This window comes from Lissotriton helveticus, chromosome 1_1, assembly GCF_964261635.1.
Source record: "Lissotriton helveticus chromosome 1_1, aLisHel1.1, whole genome shotgun sequence".
Taxonomy (NCBI): domain Eukaryota; kingdom Metazoa; phylum Chordata; class Amphibia; order Caudata; family Salamandridae; genus Lissotriton; species Lissotriton helveticus.
Window position 1 is genome coordinate 1,889,037,433 of NC_136057.1, and position 19,564 is coordinate 1,889,056,996.

The 19,564-nt window shown below is 45.3% G+C and overlaps 1 protein-coding gene across 2 annotated transcripts in view; it reads left to right on the forward strand.

Annotated features, from left to right (window-relative positions):
* Positions 1-537: 537 nt before the first annotated feature.
* Positions 538-19,564, forward strand: part of LOC144754549 (dimethylaniline monooxygenase [N-oxide-forming] 2-like) — a 449,605-nt gene continuing 430,578 nt past the window's right edge. The window contains exon 1 of one of the 2 annotated variants that reach the window (XR_013594744.1): positions 538-631. The gene's annotated coding sequence lies outside the window, so the exon portion shown is untranslated. The remainder of the gene's footprint in view (positions 632-19,564) is intronic. The other variant, XM_078642484.1, reaches the window with a different exon arrangement.

A 19,564-nucleotide genomic window follows, 5' to 3' on the forward strand; every position in this document is an offset into this window, starting at 1 on the left:
TATTTCCATTTTCCTTCAATTCAACATGGGTAGGTGCATGGATGCTTTGCTGTGGACATACAATTGTGATGTTGAGTAAATAGAACGCAGCAAGGTCACGGTACTTAAGTGGGTGTGCCTGCGTTTGCATACAGGAGAGAATCAGATGTGTGCGTTTTAAAGAGAATATGTCCGAATCCAGCTCGAAATGGTTATGGGAGACACAACAAGTTTACGAGTTGAACTTGATGCACTACTGTGTGAGAGGGTTTTCTCGGGCTTTCCTGCCTATTTGTGTTGTTTCCCATGCCCCCTAATTCTCCACTGGGGCCGTTCTGTTGTGGATACAGTGCCTTTTCTACCCAGTAAGCAGTAGCCGTGGACTCTGAGCAAAGTAGAAAGAACTGAACGCGAACACAGCAGCTTGGCTCAAACCCAACAGCAGGCAGATACCCCTATGGAGCTGGCTTCCTTCCCGGATAAGGCTTGTTAATAGCTAATCCCTGAAATTCAAATACAGGATTTGTCTGGTTTGTTTTAAATCCATGCCTCACTTCTGTAAAGTATCCACTCTTTCGCGCAAGGAGGCCCTGGGAAGAGGAACTCTTCCAGAACTGGAAGACCGGCTACTGTGGAACGAGCCAAAGGCAAAGTAAGTAATGACTTCATTTGGGAATGAAGGGCTTCTTTGAGCCTGGAGCTTGAAGTGCCATTTGACTAGTCCTCCCACCAGACTCCTATGGCCAGTCATTCTACAAAGCTTTAGTTCAATTGATGCGATTGAAAAGATCAAAAACCACAACTTCCAGAATGCATTAGTTTGTTAAAGGAAAAACATAGGACTGGAAAAAAAGGCGCATTCCAATAACCTGGATCTATCTTGTAATTCTAAGCAGGGGGGCCTCTGAGAATCAATTTCAAGGCATCTGTCGGTTTATTTTGCATTTCAGTTCAAGATGAACACTTTTATGCGGGAGGGAATGTTTGGTGAGAGAAAAATGGACTAGAGTTAGAACTCCTTTTGAGAATACAGCTTAGATGAAGATTTCCGGCGGAGTGCGTCATGAGTTTGGGCAGATGTTGAGTGGTATTGTACATCGGTGGTCTTCTTTACCTGTCAATTAATTGCCCGGTGATGTGTGACACGTTTGGGTAGTCGGGTTTTTAGCCAGAAACACTTCCCAGGCTTGGTTTTTCAAGCCTATGCTTAATGTAAAAATAAAAAAAACACTAGTTCCAGAATGCAAATTGCTGTTGGCAAAAACTAGGGCTGATTTAAGGTGTCACACAGGTGATATGGGTTCCCTTGGCAACGTTGGTGGTTGAGGTGATACATTTGAATAAATGTAGGTAGCTGCCAAATTGGGTATCCAAGGATTCTGGAGAAGGAATGTGAGGGAACGTAATAATTTTAGGCAGTTACTGCTTCATGTTTTTATTTAGACAGTTCTCTGTGTGTTTTTTTCTTCTGTTTTTTAGCTTCTGCTGCTTCGTATTATGGCACCTGCAGCTCTTTGCATTTGAAATTAAACTGCCGTAGTAAAAGGGGGAAGCACAGAGTCGCTGTGGATGAAAGTTTCGAACTAGACACAGGAATCTGGCCATGTTTTTTGTAGCGGAGTGAGCCCCGCTGCTGTCTGTACTGAACGTTTTGTATACTGAGGGGCAGCAGTGGTCTGCAGAGAATTTTCCAGCGCTAACACGAGAGCTCTGCCCTCCTCCTGCCCTCTCGGGAGTTACTATGAGCGATGTAGCACAGTAGCAGCCGACCGTCGTCACTGCGTCTTATCTGTATCACAATAGGTTGCTCTGCATCTGCACGGGTTATCAGCACAGTGCTTCACACACCTTACGACTTCGTTCCATATAAAAGAGAAGTAGCTCCAGGGCTTTAAGTGGGCCGGGTCTAGCCGGGACACAGCACCGGCAGTTCTAAAAAGCAGGTGCCGAAACGGCTCTAAACCAGGCTGTTCATTTTTGCCCTCACCCTCGGGTGAAAAAAAAATACAACTCAGCACTGCAGCAATACCACTCTTCTTGAGATAACTTCAAAAAGACTCGTTTCAGTTCTTGTACAGTCTCATCTTTTCAGAACTGAAGTATTTTCAATATTATATGCAACAAAGCCATAGTTGTTGCTTATCTATCTTATTCAACTAACAGCCAGTGACAACATCAATAGCCCTAGCACGTTGTAGGTAATATTACTTTTTGTATTATATATCTGGATTCAATCACAGAAGCAGCAAAATGGCAATCAGGCAGCACACTGTGCTAAGCACACATTTTTAGCTAACGTGTTTTAAGCCATGCCCTTCACTGCATCCTCCACACTTCTTTTAGAGACCCCCCAGTTTCTTCAGCCCACTTAAAGCCCTGGGTAGCTCAGCTCTCGCCGGCTGTCACTGACTTACTATTCAGAGGGCTACATTGCTTCCTATAGAACAGGTAGTTTTTTAAATGGAAAAAAGTACAGGTACTCATCAGGATGAGCTGGGCGCGTGGCAAGGAGGCAGGGCCAGAGGCGGGACTATGGGCGGGGCCAATGAAAAACATTTAAAGGGCTCAATAATTTTTTTGGGTGCAAATGATGACAAATTACTTCAATCTGTAATGTATTGTTGGTGCCCTTGCATATGTTAAATTGTACTAGTTGACAGACTGTTGAAAGGTAACTATCAGGTTTCCTTTTTTGTTAGAGGCACCTGTATATTAAAAAAAAACATTAAAAGGTGCAGAGACTTTTTTTTATTGAAAAATCAATGGTCCTGTTCCTATAATATGGCATTGCATTAACAAGAGCATTCCAGATTGCTTATAGATATGAGGTTCTTTAACTCTAGAGTTATGAGACAGAGGCGGACCGAATTATGCCATAGGGTTTGCATCAAGAAAAGATAATTGTGCATCAAAGAAAACAATTACGCATCAAGAAAAGAGGCAGTATCACCTCACTATTGAGTGATTTTTAAACTGCAACACTGGATTATTTTGCCGCTAATTTAGGACTTGGAATAATTCTGACTTTTCACTATCCTGTAATGCAGTATTTACTGACAGCCTTTATGCCTGACCCCCTCGTAATGTTTGAATGTCTTTAATAAATCTTTTAAACATATTATGCTGATCTAGGACTTAATTATTGATTAGGTTTTTACTGGATCCATTGTATTTTTGGTGTGTGTGGAGGTGCCTTTAAATTGGGGACACGTTGCCTCATGAAATTGAGGTTTGACACTGTTTCAGAATCATCAATTCTGTAGCCAGGTTATTGAGATACATTTTTTGGGGTGTTCACATTTGGGTGTTTCCCATGCCCACACCTTAAAGAAGGTGCTTAGGTAAGATGGCTGGCACATGGAAGTTTCAGACTCAGGTGGTTGGGAACTGTAAATGAGAGGAGGCATTCTATTTGGAGAAGTGTACCTGAGGGGAATAAAAGGATTGTTAAAGTAATTGAAGGTTATCCGTGGTGGGAGTGGATGGTACACAGCAGAGATTGAAGTTGCCTGCATGGGGTGCAAAATATCTGTCAGGTGTGGCAGACAACCTGAAAATGGAGTACATCCTTTGATGAAAGACAAGAGAGTGAAGGGCATACGGTACCTGAGAGAATGTGTTGAATAAATACTAGGTGAAAGGGAGGAGAGTATTAAGAGATGTACCTGAGAAAGAGTGCAAGAGTAAGTAAAGAGTACCTCTGATTTCATCACTGATCTATATTCCCTAATACTCTTCTGCAAACTCTTGTGCCCTGCCTCTATGCCCCTAAGTAACCTACCCATCTGCCAATGAGTGCCCCTCTCTCATTATTTTCTTTATACCTGATTCCTCCAGTGCTCTTCGATCTGTTCCGCCTGCACCATCCAGTGCCACTGTCCATGTGTTCTCCTGTACCCTCTGAAATCTCTCTTCTGAACCCTCACGGTACTGCATCTCAGCCCTTTGCTTCTGCGCCCTCAGTGCACTGCATCTCTACCCTCTGCTAATTCCCCCCTATGTACCCTCAGTAAGGGTATGGATTTTACATGCAAAGAAATTTGTCAATGTCTTTAAGCTTCAGAGCTGGGGAGATGGGAGGAATGGAGTGAAGAAGAAAGAAAAGTGTTGGTAGTAGGAGCAGACAGTGCAGTATTAGGCTTGTGAGCTGTGCCCCTGAAACAAAAAAAACACAATTACAACTCAGGATTGCAGTAGTAAAGCCACACATTCAAACGCCCAGTAGGGATAGAAAGGCAAATTTATGGATTAAAGGTCAAAGGTCAGCATACAGAGTGTGTCTGACGTATGAGAAGAGAGCAGGCCCCAGCATAACTCCACTACAACAGGTAATTAATTACAAGAAAAAATACTACATCGTAAAATGCAACTCTGACCCGCATTGGGTGGAAGGAAGCAGCCCGCCGTCATTCTAACGATCCTGGGAAAAGCAAGTCATCTGGGGTCTCACAACAGAGCAATAATATTTCATACTTTCATGCTCTTTCAGAAACTGTGCCACTCAGCAAAATCTAGTCCAAAATTCTGAGGGGCTAGTGAAGGGAAGGAGGCACATATAACCATGTTCATATGAGCACGGGGTCACTGTAGATGATGATGGTCAGCAGGCCTGCCGTAGCCACTGTTTCTGATATGGGAAGCACCTTGTACCCTTTGATGCTCAAAGCTTCTCTTAGGTCTGCTCATTCTCCTGAGGTCCTAGGCTTGGCTTCCCCTCTTGGGTGCTGTGGGGTCCTTGGTGCTCCCACTCAGAGGCGCAACTAGAGACAAATTTCGGGGGGGGGCTAAGAAAAAATTTCGGGTGGGGCTAATTCTTCCAGCAGTATGCAGAGTGGAGATGCAGGGGCTCTCTAAAAAGGGGTGAAAAAACAACAAAGCCTCATTAACAAGCAAATGGTCTTTTAAAGACCTGTGAAGTACTCGGGTGTGGCTGTGTTTGTGCCCGGGATCTGTCTCAGCGGGGCTGACACACACAACAGGGGGAGGGGCTGGCGCCCCTTGAGACCAATGGGCATTGCACGCCTGGAGAGAGCCCAGAGATGGCTACATATTACACATTAGTGTTATGTAGTTTTATATTACATCTTTGTGTTGGGTAGTTAGCTTGAAAACCCTGTTTAAAATGTTTAGGTTTTATGTATTTGCATGAATAAATTGTTGATATAACAGTGGGCAATGGTGAGGGACCTCGGATTTATGTGATACAATGGCTGCAGGGTTTACCACATAATTATAGATTTACCACAGTTGCCATATAATTTTACTACCTATTCTTTAGAATTAACAAAGAATGTTGCTTCTAGCTAATGATGATGTAGCCTTGCAGCTAGAGCGGTGGACCTTGGACCTGGGGAACCGGGTTCAAGTCTCAGCAACGATGCTCAACATCCTGTGATTCTGGGCAAATCACCTTATCTCCCAGTACCTAACAAAAATGAATGTGTACATCTGTAACAAAACTGGTGCTCATGTAAAGCGCTCTGATACTCGATGTCTCGGGTCTAGTTTATGCTATATAAAACTCTAAAGATTAAAAAATATATATATAATGTGCCACCTAAATTGCAATTTTTTAGACACAAATTAGATAACCTTGCTGCATAATGTGGTCCTCCAAGCCACATACTCTCAATATTCTTCACAATGTAAAGCTCCGCAGAGTGGTTTGGGGGATATCATTTTGATGATGAAATCTATATTCAATGGCAATCCCTGTGAAATATGGGTTCATATACTACTGCATTCTGCGTAATAAAAGCACCTAAATATGTAGTATATTAGTACTAAGGAACATTAAAGCTGTGAATTCTTTGTGAATTACATCTATCCCCAGACATTTATAATCCTAATTGGAACCAAGGAGAGAGCCACCCTCCTCGTAACTTCCCCAACAGTCAGTGTGCAAAAGACAGACAGTATCTAAGGCCAAAATGTGACGCAGATCATGCCTCTAGGTAAGCAAGGGCTTGTAATTAAGAGTTGCTGCCACCAACAAGCAAAGGTGAGACACTTCATGAACTCACTCTCTTCTGCCTTGAAGTGGAGGGGGCTGTTATTAACTTGAGACTGCATTAATATAACTGCATCTACAATGGCCCTCCAGCTTCACGGCTCAATCAGTTGCAGATGGCCCAGAATGTCTCACCTGTCTCAGCGTTGGGTAGAAGCGATCATGGTACAGCAGCAGCTCTAAATCCCTTCACTGGTTACCAGTTATAAGATGGAATCCTATTCAAACTTGACTGCTCTATGTATACATGTATACACTCTGAGGAGAGTGACAGTGCCAATCAACTCGGTCAGTAAGATCTGGACTCTCTCCGAGAATTGCTGAGCTATCCGTCCAACTTGACTTGCTTTAAGAAGGCACTAAAAACACATATTTTGGTGTTATGGACCCACATAAGACCCGCACAAAGAGTCCCCTTTGTAGAAGTGCATGTGTGAGAAGTGGCCTGATAGGCAGGCAGGATTCAAGCAGCGAGAGATACCACATTCAATCACAATATGGAATGACCTGACCCCTTATGCGAAAGGAGAACATCATATCATGAACTCCTTGTTTAGTTCATTTTAAAGCTCTTCTGTTTTGTGCATTTATTTAGTAAGGCATTGGAGTGCTGTAGATAGTCGTAGCATAAGGGAGAAGAAGCAGGGCAATGTATGAGCCCTGCTAACTTGTCAATTTCTCCTACAGGGAGAGATCTCTTTCAATGCCAATGTCCTTATATTATGTTCAGGTGACATACGAGGATCCTTCTGCTGCCACGGGGCCTTGTGAATACATCACACATACCAGTCAGCGAGCCAGGCCGAACCCATCAGGGCGCACTACGAAAACCTTTAACAGATCAATACGTCGCTTTTCTCAACCAATGTTTTCTTAAATATTTTATTATACAAATAAGAATGGCCGAGATGTGACTTAATATGCAGTGTGTGCTATAGAAGAGCAGTCCCTCCGTGTTGTTAGAGCGGGAAATGTTTGAGCACTTTGTGGAAGACTCAGAAATGTTACTATTCCACTGCTACCGTGTCCACTCCTCGTGAACTTGGATGTGCACGACTGAGGTACAGGACATGGACCCCCATCATCTCAGTGAATAATGTCTCACTGCTACAGACACTCCTCAGATATGTTGTGTCACTTATGGTGACGCTGATGGCAATTCACCGGCTCCTGCCTATGACGTTCTATCTAGACCCAGACATCTAAAAGCGGCCTTGATGTTGCAGTTTTATTTTCGAACACTTAACTGCCTGGGCACAACAACAGCAAGAAACAGGCCCCCAATGCACAATGATGTCATCTTGTGTAAATGGTAGTAGAGCTCTGATGCCTAACAGGGCCTGGTTCATGCTTCAGTAAATTGAAAAATAAATACAGAAATGCATTCCATAATTCCCATGTGGCAGCACTCTGACTGCAAACAAGAGCTATTCTTACTCCCAATATTATGTCACGGTTAACACTTCAAACACTTCACATATAATATGAATGCAAAAGCTTTGCCTCATCTAGTACAGCCACTAAGATTGCAAGTTTTACATTCCTGCGCTCATGTGATGTTATGGCAGGCACAGCACAGATTATACTGTCATTTATTTACACCTTATCCCCCGCGTCTTCCAATTAAAATGCCCCAAAGACAAAACAGTTACCGAAGGAAACTATGTCAGCCCTTCTACTATAGTGAAACCAAAGCGCCATCAAATATTTACCAAGATGTGCTGCATATTCAAGGAGGAAATCGTCACTGTGCGTTTAGCTCACCAAATGTACAAGTCCACTTTTATGGCAGAGCGTGCCTAACCAACGTCATTTCCTAATTGTAAAAGAGGCAGAGAGCTGCAATATGTGAGCAGGTCTGCGTCGGGTTTTCTTTCTCAAAAGCCTCATTTACAAGTAAATGGTATTTTAAAGACCTGTTAACTACTCGGGTGCGGCTGCAAGATGCTCACCAGCCCCAGCTCGCAAAGCTGTGTCAGCCCAGGCTGACACACACGACGGGGGGGGCTGAAGCCCCGTGAGCCCAATGGGTGTTGCGCGCCTGCTCCCACTCCCACTGTGTGGCCTACTTTTTTTCATGAATACCAGATACAGCCAGCTGTTGTGTCAACTGGTGACCAGTCTGGTGCACCTCATAGTGTGGAACCCTACCGATTTCTAAGCTGCTGTAGTGGAAAGTGCAACACCTGCGCCTGCTCCAACCACTAGGCCACCACCACCACCACATTTGGGGAGGGGCAGACATTTGTCACTTCTCATTCATATCTTTGTACTGCTCAAAATCTTACACTCCTGGATACCTCCACAGCATTGTAGCAGGAAAGACATGCCTGTGATTCCCCAGCGAACCATGATCCTTCCTTCTTTTGACTTCTCTGCCTGCTCCCTCCTTCCAGTGCGGGCAAATGTGTCCTGGCCTGTAGTGGTGTGGGTGATTTTTAGGCTCCCTGTATGGCCTGAAGGGTCTAGCCCTCTGGCCACATCTGAAATGACAGCTACATTATTGGGACAATATTTACAGTAGTCTGTGTAGCACTTTGCCAAATCACTAATTTAACAAGGATGGCAATTCAGTTTTCATAATATGCTTTTGTCACAACACAGTAGTGGCACTCTGTCGGTGTAGAACTCCCAAATTGGAGTGCATCCAGAAGAAGGTAGCCAATGAAGGAGAAACCACGTCTAAAATAGATGGTTTTACTTTAAATAGTTGAAAACTGCAATTATTGTCCCTGGAAAGGTACTTCAATTTGCTACAGTTTACTTTAAAAAGAAGTGTAGGGATGGCTGTATGTGTCCCTCTCTCAATGCAAACAGTCTTTGACATGCAGAAAAAAACCCGTATTTCCCTGTTTGTGATTATTGCAGGATGTCAGTAACATCCACAGTTTGGGGGATCTAGTCATTTCTGCATCTGTGACAGGTAACTGGATATCGGCCGGTCCTAGTATGGTAAGAGATCTGCCTCTAGAAACCCTTCCTTCCAAATGTCAGTTTCAGTCGGAGCCCTGGTCCTCACCCACCTGAATGGAGGCAACCCTCTGCTCAGCAGCCTCCTTGACAATATTTAGACACCCATGAAAGCATCTTAACTGCTGTAACACTTCCCATCATGGGCTTGTAGAAGTTGGTCAAATCCATCCATATAGTCATCAGAAACAGAACACTGACATGACAGGCCAAGAAAAAACCCATTTCAGTTGGACAGTCCCACGAGACCAAGAGTAAACACAATTAGTGAGTACCACTTTTTAGGTCGAGCCTAGAGCCAGCGCGAATTGGCTGCTCTGCGAGGCTTATTGTAGAGGAGTACAGAGTAGAAGGTCCGAAGTACGAAGTAGAAGCTCCACCCACTCTCCGCCCATGTTTGCCATTGGCTTATGACATTGTCCGTACTAAATGCTGGCTTCTGATTTGTCGCTTGGCTTGTTAGTCCCTTCTTAGTACCGGCTCCTCTCCATTTGTCACCTCCCAGGGCGACCGGGCCCTTTAATTCGAGTGTTACATGGTAGGTGTTAATTTAGACTGTGAGCACTATTTTAGTTAATGAGTTTCTCCTGCTGCATGCAGGATGTGCTTTGCTGAATTCTTTTCCTGCCCCATCCGGCGCTTCCTCCCGTTGTCCGTGCATTTCACTCCCCCCCCCTCCCGTTGTCCATGCCTCTCACTCCCCTACTGTTATCCTGCGTTGCCCATGCCTTTTACTCCACCTCTGTCCTCCCTCCTGATGTCCGTGCGCGTTGTCCATGCCTTTCACTCCTCCGCCCCCTCCCATTGTCCATGCCTTTCACACCCCCGCACCACCTTTCATTGTCAATGCCTTTCACTCCCCCACGCCCTCCCTTCCGTTGTCGGTGCCTTTCTCTCCCCCTCCCCCCTCCCGTTGTCCATGCCTTTTACTCTCCCCCGCCCCCTCCAGTTGTACGTGCCTTTCACTCCCCCCGACCCATCCCGTTGCCCGTGCCTTTCACTCCCCCTCCCATTGTCCGTGCCTTTCACTCCCCCGCCCCCTCCCGTTGTCCGGGCATTTCACTCCCCCGCCCCCTCCCGATGTCCGTGATGTCCCCCCCATTGTCCGTGATGCCTTCCATTTATAATGCAATAGGTCTCGCATAAATGCAAGACCTATTACATTACAAATGCTTGTATTAAAGAGTTTGCGCACTCTTTACACATGGCTATGACCTTCTCACAGCGGCAGACACACAACCAGAGGACTTTGAAGCGCTTTACATGGTCACCAGTTACTTTATTTAAGGGCATATTTTTTTGTAACAAAGACACGTGTGCATTAAATGGTTTCAAGGTTGTTTTATTTTTTCTTTATCACATGTTCATTAAATGGTTTCAAGGTTGTTTGATTTTTTGTTTATGAACTTAAACATTATCTCTTATTAAGGAGTGTATACTGCCGTAAACTTCAATGACACACCGTTTTTGAGAAATTGTGTGTAGCTGTGCAAGCATGACTTTATAATTAAACTAGCAGCCCGTCCCGAAGTTGTCCGGGTATGAATTGCTGCCGGCCAGTAGTACATTGTTTTGTAGGATTTCGTTTTGAAAGCATTTCTTATCTGTCACAGGCCTGTGAAACGCTCCGATTCACAGTGCACTGCTGATGCACTTAAGAGTGCGCGTTCAGTAGTGTGTGAACTCGAGTTTCCCTACTTTACTTTTCCTTGCAATATTATATAGAGTGAACTCGACAACATGGCATGAGCACAATTTACATTACAGAAGAACACATTCATTTGTGGTAGGCACGGGGAGACAAAGCGATTTTCCTGGAATCACAGGATGTTGAGCTGATGCCGAGATTCGAACGTAGCTCCTCAGCTCTAAAGTTCGCAATTCTAGAACTTGTGGCGGGAGGTGTGTCTAAAAGTGTATGTCGGTGCTGGCCATCAATGAGAGAGACCTGTACATTTTTCAAATCGGTGGTGAAAAAATATGAGTATGTTGCTGGAGATGTGGGCCGCCGTGCCACCAATGTACTTACCGGGGGAGAGTAAACACCCATTATTCCGCAACATTCTTTCCGCATACCATCACTCCGCATACTTTTATTACGAAAGTACCATGACTCCGCAATGCCATTATAACGCATGGCATTACATTTTATATTCTTTTACCACGCATACATTTACAACAAAATTCGTTGTAAATGCATGAATGGTAAAAGCATGTTTTTTTTTATGTATGGATAAGGTAAGTATTGGTATAGGGGTATATGTTTTGGGGTACTGAGGTATATGTTTTGGGGTGTTTGGGTATTTTAAGGGTTCAGATATAGTTTTGGGTTATGGGGTACAGGGGTAGTTTTAGGGATTAGGGATAGGTATGGGTTTTGCGGTACAGGGGTATTTTTAGGGTTCAGGGCTAGGTTTGGGTTTTAGGGTATAGGGGTATTTTTAGGGTTCAGGGGTAGGTTTGGGTTTTGGTGTAATGGGGTATTTTAAGGGTTCAGGGCTAGGTTTGGGTTTTGGGGTACAGGGGTATTTTTAGGGTTCAGGGCTAGGTTTGGGTTTTGGGGTGTAGGGATATTTTTAGGATTCAGGGGTAGGTTTGGGTTTTGGGGTACAGGGGTATTTTAAGGGTACAGGGCTAGGTTTGGGTTTTGGTGTACAGGGGTATTTTTAGGGTTCAGGGCTAGGTTTGGGGTACAGGGGTATTTTAGGGTTCAGGGGTAGGTTTGGGTTTTGAGGTACAGGGTTAATTTTATGGTTCAGGGGTAGGTTTGGGTTTTGGGGTACAGGGGTATTTTTAGGGTTCAGGGCTAGGTTTGGGATTTGGGGTACAGGGGTATTTTTAGGGTTCAGGGGTAGGTTTGGGTTTTGAGGTACAGGGATATTTATAGGGTTCAGGGCTAGGTTTGGGGTTTGGGGTACAGGGGTATTTTTAGGGTTTAGAGATAGGTTTGGGTTTTGGGGTACAGGGTATATTTATAGGGTTAAGATGGGTTAGTGTTTAAGGGTGTTGGGGTATTTTAAGGAGTACGGGTGGGTTATGATTATGGGGTGCAGGGGTATTTAAAGGGAGCAGGGTGGACACCCGGAGCTGGAATGTACAGAACCTGGGAAGAAAAAACAATGAAATATTGGGCACAACGCTCGCTTTTCTTTCCGTAATCCCGCACCCCGCACACGCCCACGCCCCCAGCACACGCCCACAGCACACGATATGAGACATGGCATGAAGGGCGGAACATACCACACTCCCCCAGCGTTGTCACGCCCCGAGCACACGCCCACAGCACAACGCAGACACGCCCGCAAGGGACTATTTTCTGGCACAGTTCTTTTATCTTTTAAATGTATATGGTGGGCGTCTGCATAGCCTATGTCCTTCTGCTGCAACTGCCCTTTCCAACGCTGTATTGGGTGTTGTGATTGGTGCTGTGGTTCCTGAGATTACCCGCCTCAAAGCTTTGGGCTCTATCTTTAGTATATTAGTACTAGCAGCCCGTCCCGACCTTGTCCGGGAGCAATCAGGCTTCCCCGACCCCCGCCCGCCCCTACATTGTCCAGCAGCCCGGGACCCCAACCGCCCGACATTGTCCAGCAGCCCGGGCTCCCGCCAACCCTGTCCCCCGCCTGCCCCGACCCCCGCCTGCCCGACATTGTCCGTGGGTCCCCCGGAGCCTTACCTGAGCCGCCGCTCCTCCCCCGCGCTCCTCAGTTCACCGCTCTGCTGCTCCTCGCCGCTCGTCACCGCTCCTCCCGCCTGTCCACCGGTCCTCACCGCCTGTCCGCCGCTCGTCACCGCTCCTCCCCCACACTCTGTCCGCCGCTCCTGGATTCCGCTCCCCCCCGCGCTCCTGACGTCAGCACACAGGTCGCGGCCGGCGCTACTTCAAAGGGACTACTTTTTTTTTTTAAGGTACATTTTTTAAATAACGCATATTTTTATAGTTTATATAGCCTATGTCCATCTGCATACCCTGACGATTACAATGATGTATCGGGTGTGTGGATTGGCGCTGTGGTTCCCGAGTTTACCCGCCTCAAAGGTTCAAAGTTCTTGCTTTATAATAGTAGTATAGATTGGAGCACATTAGAACAACTTTGTACAAATTCAGTTCGATAAGAAATGTTCTTTTTTTTTTTCCACCGACCGCAGCAATTTCATAGTACAAAACAACCAATTTCAAAGTACTACCATTTGAGTCTTGGCGTCACTTTCACATATGGTGATCTGGGGCAGTTTACAGTGCTTAGGGTCTATTAACTTTGTCGACTTCAGAATTCTTTATTGCACAACATAACATCTTTGAGATTAAAGTGACAAGTAGCCTGGCTGCTACATTCTTGCAACAGAGTTTGGTTTCCGTCTTCTCACCTTGAGATGGTAACTCCGGGATTATTAAAACACGAAAGCACTGTGTGATCTTGTGTAAAGATGAAAGAAATGGAATTTGTAAATGCATTTTAAAAGAAGTAAATTAATTTGTTCGTTTTCAGTATCTATTTTGCGTTTTGGGATCCTAGTATGTTTGTGGTCTGAACACATTATTGGGAGTGTTTAAACAAGCATTTGCAATGTAATAGGTCTTGCATTTTCGAGACTTTGAGCTACTGGCATTGTAAACGACAAACCTTTTAGCTATGTGTTGGTTTTGAAAACCGATCAATAAAAGGCCTTGTCATTTACAATGCCAGTAGCTTAAAGTCTCGCAAATACGAGACCTATTGCATTGCAAATGCTTGTTAATTAAAACACTTCATCCAGCAAAGGACGGTAGACAGCCATCCACCTGCTCTCCTCCCGCCCCAGCTGCAGCATCCTGCATGGAGTGGAAGCCTGGAAGGTAGCGCTGCATCCGCCCCTGCAGTGCACACAGGCACATTCATTGTTTTTTAGGCACGAGGAGATTAGGACTGTGCACAGGGCACTCACCTATGGAGTGACAGAAAGCTCCTTTGGGGTCCTCAATCAGGGCCGGACTGGCTACCGGGCAGTTTGGAATGCTGCTGAGCTGGGGGCTGATTTCGTTCATGGAGACCTGCGTGTGCTGAACGAAACTCGTTTTGCTTCAATTATTTCGAAGCACACGCAGGTCTCCATGAACAAAATCAGCCCCCACCGCAGTGAAATCAGCCCCCAGCTCGGCAGCATTCCAAACTGACCGGTAACCAGTCAGGCCCTGTCCTCAATCGGATTGACCCTGGCGCTGATGCCTAATCTGCTTGTTGCTTGCTGGTGGAATTTTATGTCTGTCTTCCTTTCTGCTGTGCTGGTCTAAGAAGAAAGGGAAAGCCAGAGCACATTGTGTTTTTTAAAGGGCTTCCCTTTCGTCCCGCCACACAGCTACCTGGCGGGTGACGTCACACGTTGCTTTGCCGTGGCATGTCACTGCCGCCCCATCCTTTGTGAAATTACCATTACCTGAGCATGCGCTCAGGTGTAGAAATGCGATGCATGCTCACATGAGTATTTGTTATGTGGTAAATAAATAAATAATTACCGGTACTATTTTTCTATGCATTAATCAAAAAGGATAGCTCAATAAATAAGAGGCAAAATCCGGGGTGTCTGAGTCATATAGGCTTTAATCAGATGGCTCGAGCCAATGGACCATCGGGTTCCATCACCTGCAAAGGTTCAGGAAGGGACAGACACAAGGAAAGGGAATGGCATGGAATGGCAGCTGCCCCATCTCATTAACATCATACAGTATATATAGTAAAACAGTATAATTGCATTGAATACAGTAGGCGTAACAAGTGACAAATGAAAGATAGGAACATATGGGCGTGAAAAGAAGGAGTGCACAGGGCGTGCACGGAGGTGTGTGATGTAGACGTCACAGAAGTGTCATAAGTGGGTGGGTACATGGAGGGGGCTACCTGGGCAGCTGGAACCTTTAACCTAGTGGTGCGCGCAAACGGGCCATGACGTGTAACTGGGGAGAGCTGGGGGCTCTGACTTCTAGCACTAGAAGAGGAGACTAAAGTCTGGGATGTCAGAACGACCTGTACCTATAGCATATCTGATATCTGGTGTTTGGAGTACATGTTGCTTGAATCTAAAAGTCATCAGGGCAAAGGCTACTTGTCACTAAGGCTAGTGCGTGCATATATTTCTTTATGTATTGCGCGTGCTATGAATCTTCTATGGATATTAATTCAGTAAATTACTTGCATGGAGACAGGAAGACTAGACTGTAGATGGAGATGTTTATGAGGTTCGTTAGCTAGGAATGTGAAACCGGAGAGCTGAACTGATAACTGTAGGCATAACATATTCTTGGCAGGCAGGCCAGGCCGGGCACCGCGTTGCTTGGCAGGAAGTAAGTGAAGGGTCAGGAATGCGGGAGGGGCTGCATCGCTCCTCGGAATGGTTCAGGAGACTTGAGGCTTGAATCTGGTGTCCGGGCCCTGTGAGGCCTAGAAACGGGTGCGTCTCGATGTTTTAACGTGCACAATGTAAAGACGTTTGCAACATAGGCCTAATACTTGTTGCTTTCAAGAGGGACTGGATAACTAACATACTAACGTTGGACGCAACTGTAAATGCGTCTTGATTCGGTCAAAGGGGTAAATATGCATATTGATCATGCACATATAACATATGATGGGAAACACGTAGGGACACATGACAGGGCAAAATTCAATTTTCCTCATTCCCTCCTTGTTCCCTACGTTTCCTTTCAGGAAACATCAATATTCATGATACCATCTATCTGTTCATACAGCATCATTTGCTCGTCTCTTATCTTTCGGGAATGGGACTTTGAACTTGGAATACAAGAGGTAGCGCACAAGCCGCAAATCGCAGGGCCACATTGTAAACAGAGACAGCAACTGAATATGATCATTACTACTATTCCTAGGAATGACAGTACTTTCCATCCCCAGGCAGATATTATATTCCAGAGCCAACCGGACCAAGTCTAGGTGCCTGGATTCTGGTGTAGCTGATGGGCTATTTTATGAAGTTGAGTTATTGCTGAATACACAGACGGTGCGTTATTAGGAATGAAAACGCAACAACTAGATCCGATGACTCTACAAGCTCCGCCCCTATCGGCCAGTATGACGTCAAGAACAAGGCGGTTCTGAAGAACGACAAATCTCATAGCAGATTGTTCTTCTGTTAAGTTACCTAGAGCGGAAGTAGTCTCATTCACTACTGCTTCAAGGGTTCTGGTTAACCTGCGTATTAATTTACTATTCTGAACAGGACCTATGAAGAAAAAGAAACCTTTATTGAAATCTGTATACTGTTCTAATGCAGTTTCAGTCTGATCGACAATTGGGGACTCGATCTCCCTTCTATGTCTGACGTGTACTAGATGTGAATTTCTGTGATAATCGGATGGGGCTAGGAAAACTGGTGGCAGTAGGAAGGCAATGTAACATGTTCCATCCCAATCTAGGGGCAAACGTACATAAGCGGTCTGACCACATACAAAATAGGAATGACGTGAAGCTTTGAAAGTAGACTTCCCACTGTCACCATACTCGACCACAGTAGTACAATCACTGTGTCCTAGGTGTACTGAACCATTCTTTCTAACACATAATTCGCCTTTCACTGGTAGAACTGTTATAGCAGGTAAGTCTGGAGTGGTCTCGGACTGAACATTCAAAACCATGAGGTTGGAGGAAAAATTACCTAGATCATATACTTCATTTTCGAGATCTAACCCCGTCCTATGGGAAAGACCGTCCTTGTCTGGGAAGCATGTTCTATTCAGAAGGGACTTATCGTCTAAGGATGATGTCAACGTAAACCATGCTCCACACGAACCATTATGTGAAAACGGATAGGGAAAGAGTGGCAGAACTCCCTTCACTGTCTGGAAAGGGGAGAGTCGACCACATACCCAGCAATCAGTGGCATTACTGGTCTGATGCGAATAGTGTAACATGCGGATAAAATTATTGTTGCGCATTGCAAGTCGATAGGATAACTCGTGAGGGGGTAGTTCACTAAAGGTGTGCTCTACTGTATCATTAGAGGAAAGATGTACATGTGAATCAAGAGGAGGAAAAAATACATGTAAAACATAACTTATACTTGTGATCGTAAGACTCAGAAATAACATAAACAATAATGTAACAATGCATCTGCTTCGCAGACTCTTATAGTAACGTATTTTCTTGGAGTTTCTATCTCTCTCACTATGTGGGTCTATCTCATACATGTCAGGAACCTGTCTAACCGCTTCACCCGAGGGGGACTTAAACAATTAAACGCTGTCTGACTTACTAGCCCTCAGTTTGATTTTATACTCCTGCTGCGGAGTTTTCTCTAACAGAGGAAGTTTAGAGTCAGTATCGGGGCAGTCCTTGAGAAAAGTCTTTGGACGGAGTCCATAAAAACGCTTGATGTGGCTGGAGTGAAGCCAGCCCTTTCGTCCTTCTAGTTTCACTGCGGTCCTTGTGGTCATCAGAACAAGTTTCGGCTCCTTCCAGCGGGGCTCCAGGGGGCTAGAACGATCGAAGTTGCGGATCAAAACAAGATCGCCTGGAACGACCTTGTGCGGTTTCACCTGGGTGTTGTCTGGAAAGGCAGCCGCGACCTGTGAACGCCAAGAGAGTAGTGCAGACATCAAGGAAGCTAGGTAATCTGTCAGCATATTACTGTCAACATCGGTTATTTTACGAGGCATAGGTGTACCCCACATGTTTGGGGGACGACCAAACACAACTTCAAACGGTGACAGACCTGATCGGGAGTGAGCGACCATTCTCATGTAGAAAAGGGCAACCGGCAGGGCTACCATCCAATCTACACCTTTCTCGGCACAGACCTTGGCAATTCGTATTTTCAGAGTTTGATTATGTCTCTCTACGAGGCCAGCTGCCTCGGGATGTCGTACGCAATGGAATTTCCACTGGTACCCTAACAGAAGAGATACTTGTTTCATGAGTTCGGACGAGAATGGCTGTCTGTTGTCTGAATACACTACACGGGGCAAACCATAGCGAGGGAAGAACTCACGAACCAACTGCCTGGCAGTGGTCGCGGCAGTGTAATCTGGGACTGGATATGCTTCTGTCCATCTGGACAAAGCGCATACAACTACGAGGACATACTTGAAACCTCGGCATCGATCCATCTGGATATAATCCATCTGGAGGACTTCAAAAGGATGGTCAGGAGGATGGAATCCACATTGTTCCACGGGAACACCTCTACCTGGATTGAACTGACAACAGATCATGCAGGTACGTACTTTCTGCTTCGCTGCTGCTCGTAAATGCTTGTTAAACCAAAGGTTCTGGATGCTGTCTAACATGGCTTTTTCTCCTAAGTGTGCTGGACTATGTGCTGTATTAATAATTGCTTGAACCATAGAGTCGGGGAGAAACCATGTGGCTTTTCCCTTCGTCAACCATCCTTGATCTGTCTGGACCCCTCCTTGTTCGGTCCATTTCTTGATTTCATCTGGGGTAGCATGTGTCTGTATGTCTAGTACGTCTTGTGTAGGGTCCTTAACTGTCATACAAGTTGTCGGGACTGGAACGTCTGTCTTTGTTATGTTAACTGGAGTGTCTGGAGTCTGAGCTGTAAGCTTGGCTGTTCGATCTGCCAGATCGTTACCCTGGGAAATGGTGTCAGTGGCTTTCGTATGTGCTTTGCACTTCATAATAGCTATAGCTGTCGGTAAATGTATTGCTTCTAACAGAGCTTAAATGAGGGGGCCATGCTGAATCTTGGCTCCATGAGAGGTCATGTAACCTCTTTCTTGCCAGAGGACTCCAAAGTCGTGTACGACTCCGAATGCATAACGTGAATCTGTATATATGTTTACTTTCAGGTTCTTGGCTAGTATACAGGCTTGGGTCAGAGCGATGAGCTCTGCTGCTTGAGCAGACAGGGTGTCAATACGATGTGTTTCTATAACTTCAGTTTCAGTAGTCACTGCATATGCAGCAACTAACTCTCCTGTACTTGTTCTCATACATGAACCATCCACGTAAAGTGTCAGGTCTGGATCAGGTAATGCAATGTCCGTCAAGTCTTGTCTTGGCTTCGTCATGGTGTTAATAACTTCCACACAATCATGTGTGGCAGGGTTTGAGGTAGTCGAGGGTAACAGTGTAGCAGGATTTAATATGTTGCAGCGTCTGATTTCTATGTGTGGCTGAAACAGTGTCAGTTCATATCCTGTTAAACGTGCAATTGTCAAGTGCTGAGTCTGTGTTCGGTTTAAAAGAACTTCCACAGAGTGTGGAACCTGTACTGTCAGGGAGTGTCCTAACACTATGGAATCACTTTGTCTGATAGCTAGAGCTGTGGCTGCAACTGATTTGAGGCACGCAGGCAGAGCCTGGGCTACTGGATCTAATGTGCTAGAGAAATAAGCACAAGGCTTGTGTTGTCCTGCTTGATCTTGTGTGAGAACAGATAATGCTGTACCATCGCGTTCAGTAACAAAAAGCGTAAAAGGTTTACTGTAGTTCGGTGTCGCTAGCACGGGAGCTTGACATAAAGCTTTCTTTAATTCATTGAAAACAAGTGTATGTTCCTGGGTCCAAGGGAGGACAGTCGATGACGCTGCCTCCTGTGTTGTCAACTGTATCAGTGGCTTGGCTAGATATGCGTACTGAGGGATCCATTGTC